We start from the raw sequence: 14707 nt of genomic DNA, 5'->3' as shown, positions 1-14707 counted from the left end.
CTGTGAAAGTTAGAAGGATGCTTGAGTGCATAGGAAGAGGAATGGCCAGTAGGAAAAAGGAGGTAATGATGCCTCTGTATAAGATTCTGTGGAGACCTCATTTTGAATATTGTGTAGAGAATGGCACGGGGAAAAAATTTATCAACGTTTCTGCCCCGTCCCCGTTCCTGCCCCATCCCCTTGAGCTCAGTCCCCATCCCTGCCCCATCCCTGCAAGCTTGGTCCCCACCCCGCATGTTTGGTCTCTATCCCCACCCTGCAGACTGTCAGATCTCATCCACAGAAGCCTCGAATAGTTATGATTTTATACTGAACTTATTTTATTAAAGTATAAAAAGAGACAATATTCTAAACAATTTCATTTTATAAACACAAATAATACAGAGCAACAAAGATCAACAAAACCCTGTCTCCCCTCCCTTTCATAAATATCCCCTCCACTATTGTGAAAATTGAACAAACCAAATTACTACAAAATGCTACATAGAAAAATCAAGCTAACAGAATACTTCAGTCACACATGGCAGGAATAGTGTTAGGGGAGTGCAACTAGGGCAACTGCTCATTGGTCAGAGAGAGTGAGCCCTAAGCCAGCTGGAAGCTAAAAAAGCACAGCCTGGGCTTTGCGGTCCCCAGTTATATCTAATACCAGCTTAGGGTACATATTTCAAATCTGAAATATTCTAATCACAAAATATAAAATAAATTAATTTTTTCTACCTTTTGTTGTCTAGTAATTTTATTCTTCAAATCACATTGGTCTCAGGCTTTAGTTTTGGGCTCCTTTTATCTTCACCGTGGCATGGCTGGCTCCTGAAGGTAAAATAGGCGTAAGAGGAACTGGGGAGAAGATGTCGAGTCTGACACGGGGGCAATTTTTTTACCATGGGAGCAAAACTTTTCACTGCTCCCGCAGGGCAGTAAAAGATCTTATCCCCATTCCCACGGGGTGGTGGAAGGTCTTGTCCCCATTCCTGCGGTAAACCAGTTGCAAATGATTCCATTCCTGCAGATTTACTGCGGTGACCATGGTTTACTGCGGTAAACGGTCTCCGTGTCATTCTCTAATATTGTGTACAATTCTGGAGACTGCACTTTCAAAAAGATATAAATAGGATGGAGTTGGTTCAGAGAAAGGCTACTTTCCTATACAAATTGTAATTCTCCCTTTTTCCCATCTTTCCAGTTCGTCAATTGGAGTCTTTGTCTCTCATCATGTTTTATACGATTACTTGTATTTCCCCTATTTTAATTGTAAATCGCTTAGAATTTTATGTAAAGCGATTAATCAAATTTTAAGAAACTTGAACTACTAAAGTGGTCGGTGGTCTTCATCATAAAACGTTTAAGGACAGATTTAAAGATCTCAATATATATACTTTGGAGGAAAGGCAGGATAGGGGACATATGATAGCAAAATTTAAGTACCTATGTGGCATAAATGCATATGAGGTGAGTCTCCTTCAATTGGAAGGAAGCTATGGAATGGGGGGCATAGGATGAAGGTAACAGGGGATAGACTAAGAAGTAAACTTCAGAAAATACTTTTTCATAGAAAAGGTGGTGAATGTGTGGAGTGGCCTCCCAGTGGAGATGGTGGAAATGAGAAATGTATCTGAATTCAAGAAAGCTTGGGGATAGGTACATTGGATTTGAGAATGCATGGAGACAAATTTTTCCCCGTCCCTGAAGGAACTCAGGTGAGTTCTTTTCCTGTCCATGCCCCATTCCTGCAAGCTTTGTCCTCATCTACACAAGCCTCAAATACTTTAAAAACATAAGTGTTCGAGGCTTGTGCAGTTAAGGCAGAACTTACAGGTATGAGGCAGGGACAGCGACAAAACTTGCGGGGACAGGACGGGGAAAAATTTGTCCCCGTGTCATTCTCTACATTAGATCTCTAACAGAGAAAAAGGGACAGTAGATGGCATCAGTGGCGTACCAAGGGGAGGGGTAGTGGGGAGGGGGGGCAGTCCGCCTGGATGAATACTCTAAGGGGGTGCACAGCAGGCACACCAGGTCTAGTCCAACTTTGTCTTGAATCCCTGGAGGGTGTTTTCCCCTATAACAGACTCTGGAAGAGCGTTCCAGTTTTCTACCACTCTCTGGGTGAAGAAGAACTTCCTTACGTTTGTACGGAATCTATCCCCTTTCAACTTTAGAGAGTGCCCTCTCGTTCTCCCTACCTTGGAGAGGGTGAACAATCTGTCTTTATCTGCTAAGTCTATTCCCTTCAGTATTTTGAATGTTTCGATCATGTCCCCTCTCAGTCTCCTCTTTTCAATCTCTCACTGTACGGCAATTCCTCCAACCCCTTAACCATTTTAGTCACTCTTCTTTGGACCCTTTCGAGTAGTACCGTGTCCTTCTTCATGTATGGCAACCAGTGCTGGACGTAGTACTCCAGATGAGGGTGCACCATGGCCCGGTACAGTAGCATGATAACCTTCTCCGATCTGTTCGTGATCCCCTTCTTTATCATTCCTAGCATTCTGTTCGCCCTTTTCGCTGCCACAGCACATTGCGTGGATAGCTTCATCGACTTGTCGATCAGAACTCCGAAGTCTCTTTCCTGGGAGGTCTCTCCAAGTACCGCTCCGGACATCCTGTATTCGTGCATGAGATTTTTGTTACCGACATGCATCACTTTACACTTATCCACGTTGAACCTCATCTGCCATGTTGATGCCCATTCCTTGAGCCTGATTATGTCACGTTGCAGATCTTCGCAATCCCCCCTGAGTCTTCACTACTCCGAATAACTTCATATCGTCCGCAAATTTAATCACCTCACTCGTCGTACCTATAAAGGCTAGGGGTTTCAAGGCCTACATTTCCAGCACCTGCCTTTTATGCGAATTGGGCCTATGGAGGTCCTTTATGACGTCTAATGCCATTTCCGGCATTAGCCATGCCTGCAGTAACATTAGGCATTGTAAAATGCCTACATTGGCATGATTCTAGCACCATTTTTTACCACATTTTTTCTTTTAAATGCTTTTTTTTCTTTTGTGAATGGCATTTTCAACTTAAGTTAGACGCTAATAGGGCGCCATTTATAGAATCTGAGCCTAAGTGTTAAGAAACCCATAGATATAAAATGGGCTTCTTAGCCCACACCAAGCTTTAGTAAAAGGGCCCCTCTGTGAATGTATTTTTGGGCCTTAGAATGGCTAATAGCATGTGAAATTTTGTGCACCATTTGCTTTTGCAGCATGCCAAATGATAAGCATTCGCAAAACTTGCACAAATCATTCTAATATGCCGAAAATTCTTACAAACCAGCTTATTAGCTATCCTATATGAGCAACATTTCTTATGCTACATTTGTGAAAGCAAACTTTTGTGCAAAGCTCAACCAGATTTCAGGAAGGTATAGTTGGGGTTTGTTTCTTTTTTAATTACAATGTCCGCATTCAAAATACTTGATCATGAAGCGATGTATCTGAAGGGCAATTCTAAAGCTCTGTGCCACCGATTAGGTGCCATGGCCTCAATTCTCTAAACAGCAACTAAAAATTAGGCACCGAGGAATATGGCGTATAGCACCTATCAGCAGTGGGGTAGTAAGGGGGGGGGGGGGGGGGGCAGTCCGCTCTGGACACCATCTTCATGAGGAGCACCGGCGCCTCTCCTTCTCTCCGCTCCTCAGTTCACCTCTTTAAGTGTTTGTGGGTGCGAGCAGCATCTTCCACTTGCTGCTTGTGCTGGCCTCGGCTCCTTTCTGACATCACTTCCTGGTCAGGACGTGAAGTTAAAAGGGAGCCGAGGCTGGGAAGTAGAAGGTGGAAGAATCTGCTCATGCTGGCAAACATTTCAAGAGGTATGTGGGGGGCACCCAAGTGGCAGGGAACAGTAAGGGTGCACCCAAGCGGTGAGGTAGGGTGGGGGTGCGCATAGTGTAGCGATGCCAGGTACCATTTCCCCGAGTGCCACTTTCCCTCACTATGCCACTGCCTGTCAATCTTCAGTTAGGCACCATTTATAGAATCGTACACAGCAGCACCTAAAATGAACTTAAGACAGCAGTAGGCACCTGAACCTTAGGCTCCCCCTGTTTTTGCTGGGGTTTTCTTGGCCTAAATACCAGAACCTAAGTCGGTGTTCGCTCTAAGGACCGAGTTGATGTGAGTAAAAATTTTGCATTGCATTACCCTGATGGTATTATACACACTATATATTACAAATTAAGAATTACAAATATAGGGCTCCTTTTACAAAGCTGCATTAGGCTTTTTTATCGTTGGCCGCAGCAATATTAGCACCGACGCTTATAGAATTCCTATGAGCATTGGAGATAATACTGCCACAGCCAGCGATAAAAAAGCCTAATTTGGCTTTATAAAAGGAGAGGATAAATTTAAAAAAAAGGAAAATAAGATGATTTTTATTGACAGGTCTTAAAATGTTTTTCAGTTAGCTCTCAGATGTCAAGATAGTGGGGGGGAGATGAATGGCCAAGATGGCAGCACTAATCTGGCGGTGCTGATAATGCTCCCGTCGCTACTCAACTATTCTACACGACTGGAATGCCCCTTCCCTAATCTTCTGGGCATTTTTCATAGATAGAGGCAGAGAGTAAATTTTTTTTAAAAGGGGCATAAATTCAGAAGAGTATCTTAATGCCTCCACCAAGTGTTTTTTAAACATATCATACGGGGAAATCCCAGGGGTCTTGGGAAAGTTGAAAATTCTCACATTCAGACGTCGGATGTAATTTTCAATATTTTCTATCTTACATTGTAGCATTGTGCTATCTTTTATTGCGTCAGTCTTGTAAGCTTATAATGATTGTACCTCAGTTTGGAGTTTTATAATTGAATTTTTTTGTAGCGAGGGTAGGAGCCGCCTGAGGTGGTGGTGTCCCCCCCTCCTTCTATGCCCCCCCATACTCACGCCCTCCCTCCCCTGAACCTATTTAAATCTTCGCCAGTGCGAGCAGCTTTTCAGCCTTGCATAGTCAGAGGGTAGTATTTATAATGGGGCACTTATCTTATGCAGCAGAAATGCACATCAGCTACTCCTGCTTTATTAAAGGAACTTACATGCATACCTGCATTTCTAAAGTAATCCTCCTGGAAGTGCACACACACAATTGCATTTGCTCGAGGCTCATGAAAATGTCCAGCCATTTTTACATGCTTTTAACAAATATTTTATAAAATATATGCACAAGTTGTAAATCATCCTTTGGAAACACTTTTGCACATGGTAGATGGATGGAAGGATGGTGTTTTTTTCTTGAGTTGGGGGGGGCTGGATAAAAGTTATGCGTATCTGTCTGAAAATGTTGGTTAGGAAATTTGTACACCTCAGGAGATATGCCAGCCCTTAAAATGGGTGAATTCTGTACAAAAGAATGATAAATAAATGAATCCTTTTACTAAACTGCGGTATGCACTAATGCACTCTTACTGCACATTAAAAAAGCTTACCGCAGGATATGGACTGACGTCCTATGGTAAAATGGCCAAGTTGTGTGCACACAATGCAAATGCATAAGATAGTGTGTAAATACTATATAAACAGTGTATACTGTGTATACAGTATTTACATACCTTTTTTCTATGATCTCCCCACACCCATTATGGTGCATTTGCAGGGAGGGAGAAGGGTAGAGGCAGCCACACGGAAGGAACATTTACATTTGGGTTATAGTAGGGATTGCCCAATATCTAAATTTGTCTAGCCCTGGAAATTTAAGAAATACCTGTTTCTACTTGTAAAATATATTTTTTTATCTGTAGAAATGGCTTATAAAGTTACCTCCTCAGCATTCTCACTCAGGATATATCATGTTACAATATGGTGCTTTATGTTAGTAAAAGGAGAAAGAAATTTTTAATTTGAAAGTTCTTTTCTTTTGTAGCTTTGTATGTGGAAGGAGATCTCTTGTTCTCTTCATTATCCATGCAGAATTTAATTCTTCCAGAAAGCTCCACAGGAAGACAGAGGGTAGATGTGGGTTCAAACCCACGCTGCTCCTTGTGACCCTGGGCAAGTCACTTAATCCCCCTATTGCCCAGGTACATTAAATAGATTGTGAGCCCACCGGGACAGACAGAGAAAATGCTTGAGTACCTGAATAAACTCATGTAAACTGTTCTGAGCTCTCCTAGGAGAACGATATAGAAAATTGAATAAATAAAAATAAATACCCAGAAGCATATGTCTATATACATTTAGAAGTCACATTTTCAGGTGATTTAGACTGTTTCATGAGGGTGCATTACAACCTGACTTTTGAATGGATTACCTTGGAATGCTTTTGTAAAATGCTCCTCCAGGAAGGAGGTGATGCAAGGGCAGGAACCAGGATCTGGCAATTCAGTAGTACATTAGGTGTGAACCTGTGCTTCCACGCTGGCTACAGGATCTTTGACATCACAGAATGTCCTGTAACAATTCTACATCTGGCAGATCGTACAACAGGCCCTTATTCTGTACTGTAACCTAGCTAAGATTCTTGCATCCTGCTAGCCTAAAAGAATAAGTTCCGGCGTTCTTATTTGATTGCAGAAAAAAAGGTACCGTGACTGCGCAAGGCAGCTTATATTGTATAATGACTAAGAAAACTCTGTAAACCACTCTCCTGGATGTGGTTACTGTGAGTGTCATCAAGATTCAAAGACTCATTATAAGTGCTTTTGATGTGCGCTACTTTACATAGTGACGAAGGTTACTGATAAGGCTCTTGAGGCAGGCCTAATAGACCGAAACACATGTGTGTCGAGCCGTCGCACTTATAAAGTTTTGAAATAAAGTTGCACACCTGGACCTTGGTACTTCTCCACTGTTCGTCTTTTCACGTCTGAAGTTGTGGAGATCTGCTTCCCTGTTTTGTTTGTCAGAAAAAAAGGTAATATCTTGGTCAACAAGTACAAATGTATCTTGCAAAATGGAGAGGGACTCTAATGTGCGCAGGACATCTGTGTCGGAAAAATGCCATCCAAGTTGGAAGTTCAACATTATAGTAACATAGTAATAATAATTGACAGCAGATAAAGACCTCAATGGTCCATCCAGTCTGCCCAAACATACACTCTTTATAATGTAATGATTTAATTTTAAAATTTCTTTTTCTTAGATATTTCTGGGCCAGAAACCCAGAACTCTGCCCGGTATTGGGCATCTACTGGAGCCTCCGTCGAAACTCACTCCAGCTCATCTAAACCATCCCAGCCCATCCTCAACTGAATGGCCATATACGTGACACAGACCGTGCAAGTCTGCCCAGTATTGGCCTAGTTCTTCAGTATATACCATTGTTTTCTGATTATAGAGATCCTCTGTGTTCATCCCCTGCTTTTTGAATTCTGTCACTGTTTTCCTCTCCATCACCTCCCTTGGGAGCGCATTGCAGGCATCTACCACCCTCTCCTTAAAGAATTTCCTAACATTATTCATGAGTCTTGAGTCTATCACCCCTCAAGGCTCGCTGGAGGAAAAGAGCCTTTTGTAAAATATGTATAAGGACATGCTGGAATGCACACGTCTTCGTCAGCATATATATAGTAGGAACAGCCATTATATAACAAATATGCAAATAAGAAAACAATTAAAAAAGAATGGGTGTTACTGGCATTTATGCATGTAATTTAAGATTTTACAGCTTACACATGTATGAGCCAGATTTTGTACAACTACATATACAAGGAAAGCCAAATAAGAGGCTGTGTTCCACATGCTTAATTTTTGGCTTTTTTAGGTGGTTTTAAAACCAGAGAAGTGCAATCATCTCCTCATTCACTCCTCAAAATTCCAGATTCAAAGGACCAATTAATTATACTTATGCAGGGCTGGCCTGACCACTAGATGGACTAGGTGTCTGCGTAAGGGGAGTGGCATAGTGTGGCAGTCAGCATAGTTGTGGAAGACATTGTGGTTGATGTAAGGCTTTTAGCATCCACACATGCTCAAGGCTTACTGGTCCCTTGCAGTTTTGGAAGAGACAGGATCTAGCAAACCCTGAGCATGTGGGAATGCTGAAAGGGGTGGGATTAGGTTTGATTTGGTGTTATCTTGGGTTTGTGATTGTGTGATATTAGGTAGCAATTCTTGGGTTTTATGATTAAATTGGGATTGGGGATGTGTGATGTTAGAGGCAGCTTTTTTAAAAAGGCTAATTGCTTTGCATTGATATTTTACATATGAGTGCTCTTGATTAATTATCAAAAGGATTTTGAAATGAAAAAACCCACTGCAAAAGAATGTAATAATCCCAACAAAATAAGGATTCTTTTGATATATGGAGAGAGACTATTGTATTTGAATATGTGCCTTGCCAGAGGAGAAAAATTAAACAAATACAGTAACCAAAATATTGTGAAATGTGTGCGAGAGTTCTCAGTTTGCAAAACCAGTTGAACCAACCGAACCCCTCAATGGAGGGTTGCTTCATAGACCTCAACTCAAATGGGTGCAGTCTTTTGGAACATCCCCAGGCCTCTTGTAGTGTGTGAATAAGTGTAACCAATTTAGTGTTCCAAATCTCCACTGTGTGCAAATTCAATATTAATGTAACAATAGTCTCTAGAGTCATTCAATTAGTTATGCCATTTGCCACAACACACTCTATTGTCCGATTGTGCAATTACAAACTTTTGAAAAACGTACTGATGTTATCACTTTTCTGATATGCTCCCAGCAATGTACTGTAGCTGAGTATGGTATGCTCCACGCAGCACAAAACAATCAGGTTTGACAGAGCTCCATTTCGGAAGCTTCACTTCTTCTTCAGGAACCGGTTGCTTCGAGCAAGGAGTTGGCGTGTGTCGAAGATGTCAACTTGGAACGCTGAATTATTTCTTTTTTACAGTTATTCACACACTGCTAGAGGCCCAGGGATGTTCCAAATGATTGTACTGTATCCATTTGAGTTGAGGTCTATAAAGCAACCCTCCATCGAGGGGGTCGGTTGGTTCAACCGGTTTTGTGAACTGAGGGCTCTCGCACACATTTCACAATATTTTGGTTACTATACTTGTTTAATTTTGTTTCTCCTCTGGCAAGGCACATATTCAAATATGATAGTCTGTCTTCATATATCAAAAGAATCTTTATTTTGATTGATTAATTATGACAAGCTTCAACGTCTTTGGTTAAATCTATGGAGCTCAAATTTTTCAGGGGTTATCAACTCAGATCTCTTTATCCCTCTCTCTCTCTCTTGTTGAAATATTTCTTGACTACACAGGGCTTTAGATAGTCATCTATGAAGGATTAACAAACAAAGTGCATGTACTGTAACCTAGCTAAGATTCTTACAGCCTGCTATCCTAAAACAATAAGTTCCGGCATTCTTAGCATGTGCATGTCCTAGCTGTCCTTGGACTATTTGTTGTGCAGGTCCTGGACCTGTTGGGCCGCCGCGTGAGCGGACTGCTGGGCACGATGGACCTAGCGGAGGCAATGCTTATGTTCTTAACTAGAATATGCACTTTTCCTGCCAGCAGATGGTACAGGAGTGGAACTTTCACATTATATAGCCAATAGAAGACTACTTTTCAGACCCTGACCAGTAACAGGAGCCCTCTTTCCTATCCTCATCCTTTTTATTTTTGTTGGTGACTCGAATTGAAACAGTGGAAGCCAGTCTTAGTTATTCCCAACATATCTAGTAGTAGGAAGTGCCAGAATTCACAATTCCCACTAAACACTGCAGATAACACTTTAGTGCACTGATTTCAAAAGCAGTAATTGAAATGCATAGTAGTGTATAGTGGCGGGGGTAGTATGGATGGTGGAAGAAGTGTTGAGAGATGGTCCGGAGTAAGGCTATGAAGGAACAAAGGGGTGAAAGGCTGTGAAGGAAAGAAGGAAGGGCTGGAGTGGAGAATGGTAACAAAGCTGTGGGCAGAATAGAGGAGGTGATAGGTGAAGAAATCTGACAAGTGAAATCTCTCCTTTCTCGCCCTCCCCCAGCTGGTAGGCCTTTAGTAACCTCTCTGAGCCTTGCAAGTACAGCTGACTTGACAGTTTTAGGCGCTGGACTCCTGTAGCATTAGGTTGCTGCTTGTTTTACACAATTTTCATTACAAATGTACTGTGTACTTTTACAGTTCACTGGCAGGTAGGCAGATAAGGACAGCGGTAGCACACTGGTTATGCAGGCATCACCACATCTGACTGCCAGAGAGGCTTATTTTTTCATCAACAGGTGATGAATCAAAGTGACCACAATGTAGCTTTTTTTTGTAGATGGCTATAGTCATGTGTATGTGTCGGGTGAAATTGCTCAGTAAAGGATGCTGGCTTCTGCATCCATACACTGTTCCCCTACTGTATTATATTCAGGTATTAGTACAATGCTGGCAATTTTGAACCTTAGCCTCAGTTGGAATTTTTTTCACATAAGCTAGTTTGTGTAGTGTAGTTCAGTGTTTCTCAAGTCGGTCCTGAAGTACCCCCCTTACCAGTCAGGTTTTCAGGATAACCACAATGAATATGCATGAAAGAAATTAGCATTATAATGGAGGCAGTGCATGCAAATCATGTTTATGCATATTCATTGTGGATATCCTGAAAACCTGATTGGCAAGAGGGTACTCCAAGACAAACTTGAGAAACACTGGTGTAGAAACATAGAAATAGACGGCAGATAAGGGCCACGGCCCATCCAGTCTGCCCACCCTAATGACCCTCCCCTATCTTTACCTTGTGAATAGATCCCACGTGTCGATCCCATTTGGCCTTAAAATCAGGCACGCAGCTGGCCTCAATCACCTGAAGTGGAAGACTATTCCAGCGATCAACTACCCTTTCAGTAAAAAAGAACTTCCTGGTGTCACCTCGTAGTTTCCCGCCTCTGATTTTCCACGGATGCCCTCTTGTTGCCGAGGGACCCTTGAAAAAGAAGACATCTTCCTCTGTCTCGATGCGGCCCGTGAGATATTTGAACGTCTCGATCATGTCTCCCCTCTCTCTGCGCTCCTCGAGTGAGTTTAGCTGTAATTTTTCTAACCGTTCCTCGTACGGGAGATCCTTGAGTCCCGAGACCATCCGAGTGGCCATTCTCTGGACCGACTCCATCCTCAGCACGTCCTTGCGATAATGCGGCCTCCAAAATTGCACACAGTATTCCAGGTGGGGCCTCACCATGTATCTATACAATGGCATAATGACCTCCGGCTTACGGCTGACGAAACCCCTGTGTATGCAACCCATGATTTGTCTTGCCTTAGATGAAGCTTTCTCCACTTGATTGGCAGCCTTCATGTCCTCACTGACGATCACCCCTAAGTCTCGCTCTGCTACCGTTCTTGTTAGGCTCTCACCATTAAGGGTATAAGTCCTGCATGGATTTTGGCTACCCAAGTGCATAACTTTGCATTTTTTGGCATTGAAACTGAGTTGCCAGGTCCTAGACCAGCGCTCCAGTAGGAGTAGATCGTGCATCATGTTGTCGGGCATTGAGTTTTTGTCCGTTGTGCTTTTGCCCACTACATTGCTTAGCTTGGCGTCATCGGCGAATAATGTTATTTTACCTCGGAGCCCTTCTGTCAAGTCACTTATGAAGATATTGAACAGGATCAGGCCCAAGACCGAGCCTTGGGGCACTCCACTGATCACCTCCGTCATTTCAGAGAGGGTGCCGTTTACCATTACCCTTTGAAACCTACCTCCAAGCCAGTTCCCAACCCATTTTGTCAATATCTCGCCCAATCCTATAGAACTCATTTTGCTTAGCAACCTGCGGTGTTGTACACTATCGAATGCTTTGCTAAAGTCCAGGTATACGATGTCCAGGGACTCCACGTAGGTTCTCCTCATCAAGGATTGTGTCTAATTGGTGTTTGATTAAGGTTTCCATTAGTTTGCTCAATACTGATGTGAGACTCACCCGTCTATAGTTTGCTGCCTCAATTTTTGAGCCTTTCTTGTGAAGTGGAATGACGTTAGCCGTCCTCCAGTCCAATGGGACACTGCCTGTACTAAGGGAGAGGTTGAAAAGCATGGACAGCGGTTCCGCCAAGACATCACTCAACTCCCTGAGCACCCTGGGGTGTAGGTTGTCAGGCCCCATAGCCTTGTTATCCTTGAGCCTTGACAGCTCATCGTAGACACTGCTGGGTGTAAACTTGAAATTACTAAATGGGTCAGCCGAGTTAACCCTTGTCTGTAGCTGAGGGCCTTGCCCCGGCGCTTCTCGGGTGAAGACTGAGCAGAAATATTCATTTAATAGTTGTGCCTTTTCCGAGTCTTTTTCCACATAATTTGCTGTATGCTAGTTTGTTTCTTCTTTTCCATTTTAAATTCTACATGAAGAATGTATTATGTTATTGCTCAGTAAAAGTACATTAGCAATAGTCTAGGACTGCATACTTCACTGCTAGGAAGAAAAACCCTGCAACTTGCCACTTCAGCTATTCTTACATGCTAAGGAACAGGTAAACGTTCAAACTCTTAATTGGGGGCATATGTAAATGAGTTGTGCAATTTGGAACAGATTTGCGTGCCCAAATTGAAATTAATTGAGACTCATTAAAATTTGCACATGCATCCAGTCTGGAGACCACGACTTCAAAGAGATGTAAACAGGATGGAGTCAGTCCAGAGGAAGGCTACTAAAATGGTCAGTAGGGTGGTTCATAAGACTATGGTAAAAATTCAGTCTTTATCAGACCATGCCTCCACAAGTTTGAATATGTTGTACCTCATGTAGATAAGATATGGTTAAAATTTGAAATAGTTTGGGACAAATTTAGAAGCCATTCATAGTCCTACAATATCCTCATAATGCGGCTGGCTAGGCTATTCATAACAATGTGGTAATGTGGTTAGAAATGTACTTAGAGCCTCTTTTGTCAAACTGCGCTAGCAGTTTTTAGCGCAGAGAGCCACGCTGAATGGCCCATGCTGCTCCCGACGCTCATAGGAACTCTTGATGATGTACTTGCACACTGACTAAAAGGCTGCTTTGAAAGAGGCAGTTCATCTATCCATGTTCAAAGTTGGGTAGAGTTTGGACATGCCTCTAGCGACTCTCAGAGAACCCTCCAGCACCTCCCAGTGATCCGTGAGTATTTTCACTATATCTGGATGATCAGGAAAGGACGAAGACTGCGGCTTTGTGCTGTTCATAAGGGAGCATGCCCCAAGTTTCCAAGTTTTATTTAAAATTTGATGTAAACGCTTATCAGTTTTCTAAACGATATACAATATTTTAAAAAAGAGAAAATTAACAAACATGAGCAAATACAATCAGACGAACACTAGACTTACTTCACAATCAGGAAAAAAGGGAAAGAACTACAATACATTATAGAATAGAAGAACATGTAAGGGGAAAACGGATAGGGAAGGGTTTTGATTGAAACCAAGGCTATAAGACTTGGATGTACAGGTGGGTGATGTATGTTTTGGGTGGGTTTTGGAGTGCTTATCATACAATATAAGCAGATTATAGTGACGTGCATCTAGGACTTTTTATATGAAGTTCACTGCAGTATCCCTGAGAGTGCACCTTTGCTCAGTTGTCTGTGGCCAGTTTGCTAATAATGTCCCAATTGCTTGTTTTTGTATGTTTTTCATTTGGACATCTTTGAATTTGAAAATGGGCAAAAAAGATAGATACACTAAGGGCCAAAACATTTAGATAGGTAATTTTCAAAAAGATAGACATCTTGCTGTTTTGAAAAGGGACATTTTCTCTACTGGATTTCTGGATGTCTTTCCCAAAACGTCCAAACTCAGACTTAGACATCTTATCAAAAATGCCTCTCCAGGTATTTTAACTTCTCCGACCAAGTATTAAATTGGTTTAAATCATACTTTCAAGATCAGTCAGCTAAAGTTATCTTTAACAATTCACCATCGAATAACTACACTAATTCTTATGGGATACCTCAAGGTTCAGTTCTGTCCCCACTTTTATTTAACATCTTTTTATCACCTCTCTTAACCCTCAGTCAGTCTATTGGATTTTCTTCTTTTGCATATGCAGATGACATCCAACTCCTGTACCCTACAAATACAGCAGACCCCAATGAGATAACAAATATAAATAATAAGTTAAAACAAATAAGCCAATGGCGTAAGGATAATATGTTGGCCCTGAACGCAACAAAATTTTCAGTAACGTTTTTTCCATGGAAAAATGATCTTAAATTTTCATCGCAGATACTCCTAGATAATTTCCCACTCCAAAGAGTAACAACAACGAAAATATTGGGAGTGATATTAGATCAGGAATTTTCTTATCATGATCAGATTGGTTCAGTGGTTAAAAACTGTTTTTATAAGTTACATCTCATTAGATCCTTATCAAAAAGTTCTAAAACCAGAAGCTCTTAATATTCTCATTCACTCATTAATTATTTCTAGGCTTAACTATTGCAACACTTTATGTCATGGTATAACCCAAAAAGAAATAAGAAGATTACAGATAATACAAAATACAGCAATAAAATTATTACTAATTCAAAAAAATATGACCATGTCACACCACTTTTACAAACAGCACACTGGTTACCAATTACACATAGAATAACTTTTAAAATTATACTGTTAACATTTAAAATTCAACATCTAATGCTCCAATTTTCTTGGATTGTCTCTTGATGCCGTATTCTCCATTCAGGGCACTTAGATCAACAGAACAGCATTTACTGACTATCCCTTCTTTAAAAGTAATAGGGACTAGAAGATCTACTATCTTCTCGGTTATAGCACCCCCAGCTCTGGAACAATTTACCAATTTACTTAT

The 14707-nt window shown here is 41.6% G+C and overlaps 1 protein-coding gene across 3 annotated transcripts in view; it reads left to right on the top strand.

The window, feature by feature from the left end:
* The window catches only part of LOC117355460 (acetyl-coenzyme A synthetase, cytoplasmic-like), a 156046-nt gene that overhangs the window by 1908 nt on the left and 139431 nt on the right, over nt 1-14707 (top strand). The window lies entirely within an intron of this gene.

This window comes from Geotrypetes seraphini, chromosome 2 (assembly GCF_902459505.1).
Source record: "Geotrypetes seraphini chromosome 2, aGeoSer1.1, whole genome shotgun sequence".
In the NCBI taxonomy this organism is placed as follows: Eukaryota; Metazoa; Chordata; class Amphibia; order Gymnophiona; family Dermophiidae; genus Geotrypetes; species Geotrypetes seraphini.
The sequence above is the reverse complement of the archived record's forward strand: the minus strand, read 5'-3'. Positions and strand labels throughout refer to the sequence as shown.